This window comes from Bufo bufo, chromosome 1 (assembly GCF_905171765.1).
Source record: "Bufo bufo chromosome 1, aBufBuf1.1, whole genome shotgun sequence".
Classification (NCBI taxonomy): Eukaryota; Metazoa; Chordata; class Amphibia; order Anura; family Bufonidae; genus Bufo; species Bufo bufo.
This window is the reverse complement of record NC_053389.1, coordinates 244,254,656-244,267,722: the sequence shown is the minus strand read 5'-3', so window position 1 is coordinate 244,267,722 and position 13,067 is coordinate 244,254,656.

Sequence of the window (13,067 nt, the reverse complement as noted above, 5' to 3'; positions counted from 1 at the left end):
TTGTTTCAAGGGGTCTAACACCTGGACTGTGGCATGCCGGAGGGGGATCTATGGCAAAACTCCCATGGAAAATTACGTAGTGGACGCAGAGTCGGGTTTTAATCCATAAAGGGCATAAATCAACTAACATTCCTAAATTGTTTGGAATAACGTGCTTTAAAACATCCAGTGTGTGTATACGATCAGGTATGATGTTGTATCGATCAGGTAGTGTAAGGGTTACGCCCGCATCACAGACATTGACAGACCAAACTCCCCTTTTAATGCACCGCAAACAGTTCATTTGCACAACCGCAAACTCCCCATTTGCACAAGGTTGGATACCAAGCTAGCCACGTCCCGGTGATGTCATTGAAGGTTTCTTCCTCCACCCAGCCACGTACAACACCAAGGGTCCCCGAAAGGTCAATTGAATTGATTTTTCGAACGGGGAGATGGTTAAAAAAACGCTGGCTCCCTCCCCTTTGTTTTTATCCACGGTGACTGCGTCTGCGCCGTGCAATTTACTGTCACACCCGATATGAGTGGTATTTTCTGTAGTACTATTCTCATCAGTTTAATCCCTCTAACGTCCCCAATCTGGGTGCCATTTATTGAATAGATTTTTCGAACGGGGAGATGGTATCAGTGGTTGGCACTGGCAGTGGGCACACTACAGTCAGTAGAAGCGGGCCTGACACACACTGGCAGCAGGCAAGCAACTGAAATTACACTAAAGTGTAAAAATTAAATGCCTTATTTATCGGCAAGCTACTGTGCCACCCGGTATGAGTGGTTGGCACTGGCAGTGGGCACACTACAGTCAGTGGAAGAGGGCCTGACACACACTGGCAGCAGGCAAGCAACTGAATTTAGACTACTGTCTAAAAATTAAATGCCTTATTTATCGGCAAGCTACTGTGCCACCCGGTATCAGTGGTTGGCACTGGCAGTGGGCACACTACAGTCAGTGGAAGCGGGCCTGACACACACTGGCAGCAGGCAAGCAACTGAATTTAGACTACTGTCTAAAAATTAAATGCCTTATTTATCGGCAAGCTACTGTGCCACCCGGTATCAGTGGTTGGCACTGGCAGTGGGCACACTACAGTCAGTTGAAGTCGGCCTGACACACACTAGCAGCAGGCAAGCAGCTGAAATTACACTAAAGTGTAAAAATTAAATGCCTTTTTTATGCAAAGTCCTGTGCCAGCCGGTATGAGTGGTGGGCACTGGCAGTGGGCACACTACAGTCAGTGGAAGTCAGCCTGACACACACTGGCAGGCAACTAACCTTAGATTAAAGTGTAAAAATTAAGTGCCTATTTTTTAAGCAAAGTCCTGTGCCACTCGGTATGACAGGGGTGGGCACTGGCAGTGGGCACACTACAGTCAGTTGAAGTCGGCCTGACACACACTAGCAGCAGGCAAGCAGCTGAAATTACATTAAAGTGTAAAAATTAAATGCCTTTTTTAAGCAAAGTCCTGTGCCAGCCGGTATGAGTGGTGGGCACTGGCAGTGGGCACACTACAGTCAGTGGAAGTCAGCCTGACACACACTGGCAGGCAACTAACCTTAGATTAAAGTGTAAAAATTAAGTGCCTATTTTTTAAGCAAAGTCCTGTGCCACTCGGGATGACAGGGGTGGGCACTGGCAGTGGGCACACTACAGTCAGTTGAAGTCGGCCTGACACACACTGGCAGGCAACTAACCTTAGATTAAAGTGTAAAAATGAAGTGCCTTTTTTTTAAGCAAAGTCCTGTGCCACACGGGATGACAGGGGTGGGCACTGGCAGTGGGCACACTACAGTCAGTTGAAGTCGGCCTGACACACACTAGCAGCAGGCAAGCAGCTGAAATTACACTAAAGTGTAAAAATTAAATGCCTTTTTTATGCAAAGTCCTGTGCCAGCCGGTATGAGTGGTGGGCACTGGCAGTGGGCACACTACAGTCAGTGGAAGTCAGCCTGACACACACTGGCAGGCAACTAACCTTAGATTAAAGTGTAAAAATTAAGTGCCTTTTTTTAAGCAAAGTCCTGTGCCACACGGAATGACAGGGGTGAGCACTGGCAGTGGGCACACTACAGTCTGTGGGCCTGCAGCTCCTCACACACAGGCAGGCCAGGCAACTGCAATATGTATATAAAGGAAAAAAAAAAAGCAGACTAATGTTGCAGCCCTAAAAAGGGCTTTTTGGGGTGCTGTCAGGACGCTGTCCTTACAGCAGAGATCAGATGAGTCTTTCAGGACTGGAGTGGACACTGAATTCACTAGCCTAGCTATCGATTTCCCAATTAAATCAGCAGCAGTTACAGTCTCCCTCCTCTCACTAAGACTGCAGCTTCAGAATGAATCTAAAATGGATGCTGTGCAGGAGGTGGGAGGGTCTGGGAGGGAGGGTATGCTGCTGATTGGCTGGAATGTGTCTGCTGACTGTGAGGTACAGGGTCAAAGTTTGCTCAATGATGATGTATAGGGGGCGGACCGAACATCGCATGTGTTCGCCCGGCAGAGGCGAACGCGAACAAGCTATGTTCGCCGGGAACTGTTCGCCGTCGGATAGTTCGGGCCATCTCTACTATTGAGTAGGGATTTATCTTTTATGCCAATATCATCATTTAATCTATTTAATTAGATAAAAGACTTGAATTTATTCACCAGAAAGTTGCGATGGTGGAAACATTTTAAATTTGTTAATAAACATGAGAGCAAAGAATTGGGCATCCCTTCTGACATGTTGCAGGACGTGCGCATCCTGTACAGTTTAGGAGATAGCGCCCCCAAAAGGGGAAGGGTCCCTTTACAACACTAAAACGAAAAAGTAATAAAATGCCCCTTGTAGGGGACCCTTCCTGCATAGACGTTTTCGTCAATAGGGTTTCTTATAAGCTGGAAGGGCTCACAGACAACAAATGTAGGTTCAACTGTACAAAGGCAGAGTTTAAGGCCATTTACTCCCTTGAAAAAGACAATGATATAGCGATCAAACCTTCTGACAAAGGGGGTAATTTGGTAATTTTGGATGTGGCTCAATATAAAAAAATGTATCATAGTCTCCTACAAGATAAGGAAACATATGAGAAGCTACAGTCTGACCCTACTCCAGCTTATCAAAAGAGATTGATGACAATCTTACAGGTGGCCAAGACTGGGGACCTCATCTCTGATGAGGAGTTTGAGTTTATTCAGTGTAAACACCCGACAGTGGCGACCTTCTATAGTCTACCTAAGGTCCACAAATGGGACGTCTTCTTTAAGGGGACGCCCCATAGTGTCGGGCATTAACAGCCTGAGCCAAAATGCCGGGGTCTACATTGACTTGATTCTGGCCCCCTTTGTGAGAAACTTACCATCCTATATAAGGGTTACTGGGGACCTGTTGGGTCATCTGGATGGTGTATTCCTTGAAGAAGAGGCACTTTTGGGGTCCATTGACATTGAGGCCCTATACTCCTATATCCCACATCACCTAGGGATAAGGGCAGTGAGAGAATTCCTCAACACCAGAGTTTGCCAATTCAAGGCACACAATCAATTCGTACTTAACTTACTGGAATTCACATTGATGAAAAACTACTTTATGTTTGACGGAGCCTTTTACCACCAGCTCAGGGGCACGGCAATGGCAAGTTCTTGTGTCCCATCGTACGCTAATTTGTTCCTGGGCTGGTGGGAAAAGAATATCATATTTGGGGAACCACCCATTGCATCTTCTGTGGGCATCATCATGTGGGCTAGATACATAGACGATGTCTTTGTGATTTGGAGAGGAACCAAGGATGGCTTTAAACAGCTAATGTTGACGATCAACCAAAATGATATAGGCTTACGATTTACCTCTGAACTGGGACATGGTAGTCTCCCTTTCCTTGATATTGAGATCACGAAGGGACCAAGGGGTGAAGTTCAAACGAAAGCATACAGAAAACCCACTGCAACAAATTCCCTGCTAAGATGGGATAGCCATCATCCTCAGCCCCTTAAACGGTGGATCCCGGTGGGCCAATATTTAACAATCAGGAGGAACTGTTCGTCTCTTAGCAACTTTAAACCAGATACCCAGATTCTGTCTTAAAAAGGGCTTACCTGAGGGCACTAAAAAGTAACAGAACTGAACTTTTGCACCCTCCAAAAAAACAGGAGGTCACTCACCCGATACGCCTTATTGCTATTTTTGATGGAGCTGCAAAGAAAATCAAAGAGATGATTTCAAAACATTGGGGTATACTTTAATTAGACTCCGACATTAAGGATGTGATAACTAGCACCTCGCAGATTACCTACTAAAGAGGGTGTAGCCTGCGAGATCGGCTTGTTCATAGCCACTTTAATGAGCCGTCCAGAAAGAAAGGAGCAAGCTGGCTACGGCTGGTATGGGGATGCTATCAATGCAGTGGGTGTGTGCCGTGTTCGCATATCACCCAAGGCCGGGAATTCATGAGTGGTGTCGCCCAGAAAAGGTATACGATCAGACAATTTATCAACTGTCGATCCAGAGGGGTTAAATACAAAGCAACCTGTATATGTGGCTTGGAATACATGGGCAAGACCACTAGTGAACTAAGAAGACGCGTAGGTGAACACCTGGGTGATATGCGACACGGCAGGGACACCCCCTTGGCAAAATATGTTGTAAGTCATCATGGTTGGATATACTCTGGAATAAAATTCATGGGCATAGAATTGGTGTCGGCTCCAGTGAGAGGTGGAGATTGGGACAGGAAAAATACTACAGCGAGACACTTGGTGAATTTTTGAACTTAAAACAATGCAGCCAAGGTACTGTACCTCAATGAGCAATTGTTGTATGGCTGCTTCATTTAGCTATAATTTAGATAAGTAGTGTTTTCCTTGATCCAGAGAAGCCAGGACTAGGCCTCCATGAGTAATGGCTACAAGGGTGTCATTCTTTACTATACTGTATATGTTATTTGCCTATCCCCATGCTGATTTTTAGGATCTATTTTTGATCTCATTTATATCATTACCTGATGAATTGTTATATTCCCAATATGCAATTTTGGCTCTTCTTATGTTACTACTTTTCCTTCCTTTTTTATCTGTTAATTTGATCCATCTGTCCAAAAAGTGCCACTGTATTCTTGCACGAAGCAGAGTGATTAAGTATACCTATTGCCATGATAATGCCCTGGTTGCGCCTCGTGTCATTAACCTAATTACAGGTAGCGCACAAAATAAATACATATTGTAAACACTAGCGTGTTGTCTGGGGATGGTTCATGCCCTGAATACCTCCCCTTCCATGCTCATTGCCGCCCCCATCATTGAGAACACAAGAAGGAGTGACTGGAATACTTTCTGTCGCTCCCCTTTGTGGTCATGTGACGTGTGAGTCACCCGGCCGGAACACATGACCGGGTCACATGGTGGTCACGTGATGGAGAAGGGAGGCGTGGCCTGTATCCCGGGCACGCTTAAAAAGCGCAATGAGGGACATCACAAGTGCTGCTGCGACACACAGGATGCCAGACCCGGTCTGTGTGTACCGACGATACATGGATGAGAAGATGAGTATACCTCTGAGGCACTGTATGTTTTGACCACTGTTGTGATCGGCACTGCTGATCCTGTTACACGTTTGCCCTATGTTTTGCATGTTTTATGTGACCCCGGGATGGCAGGTTGGTCTCTGGATGTGAGGCGATATATCAGCCAGGCACAAATTATTTGAAGGGCTGTACCGCCGGGGTCACTGCTATTGGTATTTTTCACATTGGTCCCCTGATGAGTTGGATTTTTACCAACGAAACGCGTCGGGACATTATTGGGACATTTTCATTTAAATTACCAGAATAGTAACAGGGTCCCCCACTGTAGCTTGACGAAGCTGGGCAGTCTCCATTGCGGCGCAGGCACAAGGAGGGACTCTTAGGTAACGAGCTCTAGAGGGTCCTCTTTTGGGTGTGCATTGCCCCTAACTGCAGGGATCTGATATATTGTAGGCTCAGATAGTTGTAAAATACCCAGTATTAGCCACCCGGACACCCCTAGCCCAAGGCTACCATTAGCGCAGCGATTTATGTAGTGTGATTCATAGATTTTTAGGGTAATTTTATTAATAAACAAATAAAAGTTATGTATTAGGGTAACCTTTTCCAATATGAGATAGGAGTAGTACTATTGATCCTATCTTTTGTATGTGTGATTTTCAGACACAGTGTATGGATGGTTTTCAGAATGTGGTCACTGCTCGGCTAAAAGAATTGTATTTTTTAAGGCGGATTTAAGGTGGATATACATTTCAAGGATATTCGAGCGATTACCGGGAATGAATGTTACTGTGAATGCTTGCTCCCGACAATCTGCCCGTCTAAAGGTGCAGCCAATCGGGTGAAACTGTCAATCGTGCAGACAAGTGAATTACGGTATGTTTCTAGGCATCAGATAGTGCTGTCTAAAGAGCACTCTTCTGCCCAAAAACAATGCAGCTGTATGAATATGAATACAGCTCTTCAACCCCACAGTTGGTTGTTGGGAAGGAACGCTTCTAATCTGCTTCTTTCCTGCACGTGTAAATCCACCCTTACATAGCCCGAATATCGGGCTGATTATCAGGAATAAACACTCCTACGAATGCTTGTTCCCCATAATCTGCCCATCTAAAGGTGCTGAAGATCACCTGATGAACAAGTTGGTGATGACAACTCAATCATCATTCCAGGCAGCAGAATATGCTGTCTAAACAGCACTCTGCTGCCCAGGAGCAATGATGTTGGATGTTATCGTTGCATGTAAATGAAACGAATCACCTCTACTTAACTGGCATCCAACTTTTGGGAAGGAATACTTCCTTCTCGACAATCAGCTTCTGCTCGCCCAGTGCACCTTTAGACAGAACATTTTATCATCAGATGAACAATGGGCTCTGAAACAATTAAACAATAATCCCTATATTACTGTTAGGAAAGCAGACAAGGATAGGTGTGTGGTGATCAAACTGAAGTAAAAAATATGTTAGGAGATACAAACACTTACTGCATCCTTGGGCGAGGGGGATCCAACTATGGGCTTCAAGGAACGTCTGACAGTGATTTTGGAGGAGGATGTGAAATTAGGTATTATTAATACCTACTTGTCCTTTATTCACGCTCACATAAAAACTCTTTTCCACCACTTCTTCACCCAATAGCCACAGTAATAGGGTCCCCACATTGCCCTTCATTAAGTATGGAACAGAAGACCGGCACTTCACAGGTGGAATCTTCAAACTTTTATTTCAGCATAGGAGGAAATAGCGCAGAAGCGACACGTGTTTCGGCTCAGGTGTGAGCCTTTGTCAAGCATAGTGAACCATTGCATGAAACACATTTAAATAGGCCGCCTACATGGGCGTCGACCTTGATGAAGTCACATCACCATAGGAACGGAGATACAAATCATAAGGTGCAACGGAGATTGTTGCACCTTATGATTTGTATCTCCGTTCCTATGGTGGTGTGACTTCATCACGGTCGACGCCCATGTAGGCGGCCTATTTAAATGTGTTTCATGCAATGGTTCACTATGCTTGACAAAGGCTCACACCTGAGCCGAAACACGTGTCGCTTCTGCGCTATTTCCTCCTATGCTGAAATAAAAGTTTGAAGATTCCACCTGTGAAGTGCCGGTCTTCTGTTCCATATTGTAAGTGGGCTTTTCATACCCTGGACGCGTGCACCACGACTCTGCCAGAGGAGTGCCGACTGCTTTCCCCCTTTTGGCCCTTCATTAAGTAATTTGCCCCCACACTGGCTAGATGACCTTTTACAACCTTTTGTCACTTTAGTTCCAGGATAGGTAACCCCTTAGTGACCAGCCTGTTTTGGGCCTTACTGACCAAGTGTTTTTCTTCCTTTTTTCATCGCCGCCTTCAAAGAGCTATAACTTTTTTATTTTTCAGTCTGTATATCTTTATGAGGGCTTTTTTTTTTGCGGAACAAGTTGTAGTTTTATTGGCACCATTTTGGGGTACACATAACTTTCTGATTAATTTTTATTAACTGTTTCTGGGAGGGAGATGGGAAAAACAGCAATACTGCCACTGAGTTTTTACGTTATGCATTTTACGGCTTTCATTTTTCAGTAAAAATAACATAATATCTTTATTCTCTGGGTCAGTATAATTACAGATATACCAAATATGTATAGTTTTTTTTCTGTTTTACTACTTTTGTTTAATTAAACCCCTTTTTTTAAAAGGAAGAAAATCTTTTTGTATCACCACTTCACAAGACCCATAACTTTTTATTTTTATTTCCATGATTGATTTTTGTGGGACGACTTGTAGTTTTTATTGGTATCAATGCGGGTGTTTACAGATGCAGCGATACCAAAACATTTTTTTTACTGGAATTTTTGAAACCACTTTTTTACTTTTTTTTAACCACTTCATAGTCCCACAATGGGAATAATACAGACAACATTTTGATTGATTTTAAAATACAATACACTATTGCTGCTGAGAAATACTCAAGGCTGGTTTGGGGCCTATATCAGACATCTGCAAGCCTTTACACACATCGGCACCCCGCAAACTCATTTGCGGGGTGCCGATGGGAGAGGGAGTCCGCTTCCTCTGTCAGTGCTTTACATGCGGCGGACGCCATTGCCCGCGGCATGTAAATCGTTAAACAACCCGGATCCTGCCAGTTTGGGCTGCTAGAGCAGGAGCGCTGCTCTCATTTGAGAGCCAAGCCCCAAATCTCGGATGCATGGGGTACCCGTGCAGCGCTAAGACTGGGCCGCCGGAAAAAAGTGGTGGCCCAGCCTAAGGTCCCTTAGTGACCATCTCTGGGGGGCCCAACGCCGACCCAAATGCCCACAAACTAGGGCGGGGCACGGGAGCGTATAGTTCCCTGCCTCCGCCGCCTATCACTGCATAGGCTTCAAGCCCGATGCGGCGTGCCTGAGGCCTATGTGGTGGTAAAAGCCCGATGCGGCGTGCGTGGTGAAGTTATCGTGCGACATGCGTGATGACGTCATCACGCGCCTATATAGGGGCGTGCACAGGGCTTTGACGTACGCGCGCCTGCTTCACCATTCCTGACACAGGTAAGTATTAGCCTTTTTTTGGGGGTTTGTTTTTTTGTGTGTGTGTGAGGACATATTACTACAGGGACAGTGGGGGCAAATGTTTCCATGGGGGCAAATTACTTTATTGGGGGCAGTTTGGGGGCAAATTACTTAAAGAAGGGTAGTGTGGTTGCAAATTACTTAATGGGGGGCAGTGTGGGGGCACATTACCTAATGAAGGGCAGTGTGGGTGCAAATTACTTAATTGGGTGCAGTGTGGGGGTAAATTACTTAATGAAGGGCAGTGTGGGGGCAAATTACTTAATGAAGGGCAGTGTGGGGGCAAATTACTTGATGAAGGGCAGTGTGGGGGCAAATTACTTAATGGATGGCAGTGTCGGGGCAAATTACTTAATGGATGGCAGTGTAGGGGCAAATTACTTAATGGGGAGCAGTGTGGGGGTTATTACTTGATGGGCAGTGTGGGGGGCAAATTACTTTGTGGGGGCAAACTACTACATGGGAAACAGTGTGAGGGGAATTACTATATGGGGGCAGTGTGGAAGAAATTATTGTGTAAAGCAGTGTGGGGGAAATTACTGTATGGAGCAGTGTGGGGGAAATTACTATATGGGGGGGCAGTGTGGGGGAAATTACTATATGGGGCAGTGTGGGGGAAATTACTATATGGGGCAGTGTGGGGGAAATTACTATATGGGGCAGTGTGGGGGAAATTACTATATGGGGCAGTGTGGGAGAAATTACTATATGGGGCAGTGTGGGGGAAATTACTATATGGGGCAGTGTGGGGGAAATTACTTTATGGGGCAGTGTGGGGGAAATTACTTTATGGGGCAGTGTGGGGGAAATTACTATATGGGGCAGTGTGGGGGAAATTACTATATGGGGCAGTGTGGGGGAAATTACTATATGGGGCAGTGTGGGGGAAATTACTATATGGGGCAGTGTGGGGGAAATTACCATATGGGGCAGTGTGGGGGAAATTACTATATGGGGCAGTATTGGGGAAATTACTATATGGGGCAGTGTGGGGGAAATTACTATATGGGGGCAGTGTGGGGGAAATTACTATATGAGGTCAGTGTGGGGGAAGTTACTATATGGAGCAGTGTGGGGGAAATTACTATAGGGGGTCAGCGTGGGGGAAATTACTATATTGGGGTAGTGTGGGGGAGTTGCTATTAGGGGACATTATTTTTGGGCACACTAGACAGGCATTATTACCTGGAGCAAAATATTATTACTGGGGCACTCTAGAGGACATTATAATTGCTGTAGACACTATAGGAACCTTTGGGGTAATTTATCAAATTGGTGTAAAGTATACCTTGGTTAGTTATTCATAGCAACAGATTCCACCTTTCATTTTTGACAGCTCCTTTGGAAAATGAAAGGTGGAATCTGATTGATTGCTATGGGCAACTAAGCTAGTTCTACTTTACACCAGTTTGATATATGACCCCAATTATGAGAAATCTAACGTTTCTGTGTAACAAACTCTGTAGAGACGAGATGCGGCTCAAATAATTTGTCATGGCGTTCTGGGTCAAACAGAGGAGAAGAGGAAAGAGAAGGTCTACATGACAGGAGATGTCCCTGGATGTAAGAGGTATGTGGTGCTGTATTATCCTATATGTAGTGATGGCTCACTATTGTGACCTGTATCTCATCTTCTCCTTCAAGTCTTTTTTTTATCATAATCATATGTATTTTAAATTTGGCAACTAAAATTTTTATTTGTCACCTGCAGTCCTATGTAACAGCCCAGATAACAGTGATATCTTTCTGTATGCAGATAATGTAGTAGATGTTCCATGCAGTCCTATGTAACACCCCACATAACACAATAGTTCACTGTGTTATGTGGGGTGTTACATAGGACTGCAGGTAACATCTATGACATCTGTACTCAGAGAGTTATGAGATGGTGGGAGTCCGACTCCTGGCTTTTTTAGGAGACCGCAATGTCCCAGTGAGCGCCTCAGCCTCTTTGCTCCTTACATAGCACATTGCTGTCCATTTGATAGCACTGTGCTTGGTACTGCAGCTCAGCCACAATCACTCAGATGGGACAGAGCTGCACCTAGACCATGTGAACAATGTCATATGGCCTAGGAAGAGACTGTGGCGCTTACGAAGCAGGAAGGGGGGGGGGGGGGGGGGCAAGTCAGGTAGACAGCTTTGGGCCTATCATGCACTTTATCCGCCCCTGGAGATATAGCTTCATTATATTCATCTATACCACATCATCAAGCCTTAATTGCTTTGCATTATTATCTTGCTTGCTACAGCACCTATTCATTAGAACATAGGGAATTTATTTTGACAGTAACAGAGTTTCTATTGAAGCATATTTTTTTTATGTTTGAAGGAGTATTTTAGTTGCAAATTCTCAGGTGCCTCGTGGGTGGTATATACTCACCAACTATATCCAACTTGTTTGTGTCATGGCAGGAGGAGAACTTCATCTATAGTGATTCCAATCCATACATTAAAGATTAAGATTTGGCCTGGTATGGAAGATTTATAGATGTGCTCCTCATATGATAAAGGTGATACGCTGAAAGAACATTTTTTATTATATGAATTATAATTGGAACAATTAGAATTTTACCTTAGCAGAGCATATAGTATCCTTTTTGGATTTGAGTCTGAAAGAAGATTGTATTACAGGAAATATTGAGTTTACCATCTTCCATAAACCAATATCTGGCAATTCATTGTTATACACTACTAGTAGTCACCCCAAACATGTCATTAGGAATTAGCCTATAGGGGAATTTGTACGTTCAAAAATAACCTGTTCTCAGCCTGAGTCAGCACGTCACCTTCTCTGCCCATGCCACACCCCTTAATTTGCACGGCAATCTGCGACATATATACACAAGAAAACTAACCCCCTTTATTTATTGCAATTAATTATTGCGTCTGTGGCGGAACCCGCCTCGCCACTGGGCATTGGAGAGGCCTGGCTACCCGCCTCCTACCTACTGACTATGGCCCCTGGTGAATTTGTACGTGGAATGCAATTTGGGCATGTGGTATTTTGTATTGCTGTGTGTTGTGGACTGTATACACTCACCTAAAGAATTATTAGGAACACCTGTTCTATTTCTCATTAATGCAATTATCTAGTCAACCAATCACATGGCAGTTGCTTTAATGCATTTAGGGGTGTTGTCCTGGTCAAGACAATCTCCTGAACTCCAAACTTTATGTCAGAATGGAAAATAAAGGTCATTTAAGCAATTTTGAGTGTGGCATGGTTGTTGGTGCCAGACGGGCCGGTCTGAGTATTTCACAATCTGCTCAGTTACTGGGATTTTCACGCACAACCATTTCTAGGGTTTACAAAGAATGGTGCGAAAAGGGAAAAACATCCAGTATGCGGCAGTCCTGTGGGCGAAAATGCCTTGTGGATGCTAGAGGTCAGCGGAGAATGGGCCGACTGATTCAAGCTGATAGAAGATCAACGTTGACTGAAATAACCACTCGTTACAACCGAGGTATGCAGCAAAGCATTTGTGAAGCCACAACATGCACAACCTTGAGGCGGATGGGCTACAACAGCAGAAGACCCCACCGGGTACCACTCATCTCCACTACAAATAGGAAAAAGAGCCTACAATTTGCACGAGCTCACCAAAATTGGACTGTTGAAGACTGGAAAAATGTTGCCTGGTCTGATGACTCTCGATTTCTGTTGAGACATTCAAATGGTAGAGTCCGAATTTGGCGTAAACAGAATGAGAACATGTATCCATCATGCCTTGTTACCACTGTGCAGGCTGGTGGTGGTGGTGTAATGGTGTGGGGGATGTTTTCTGGGCACACTTTAGGTCCCTTAGTGCCAATTGGGCATCATTTAAATGCCACGGGCTACCTGATTATTGTTTCTGACCATGTCCATCCCTTCATGACCACCATGTACTCATCCTCTGATGGCTACATCCAGCAGGATAATGCACCATGTCACAAAGCTCGAATCATTTCAAATTGGTTTCTTGAACATGACAATGAGTTCACTGTACTAAAATGGCCCCCACAGTC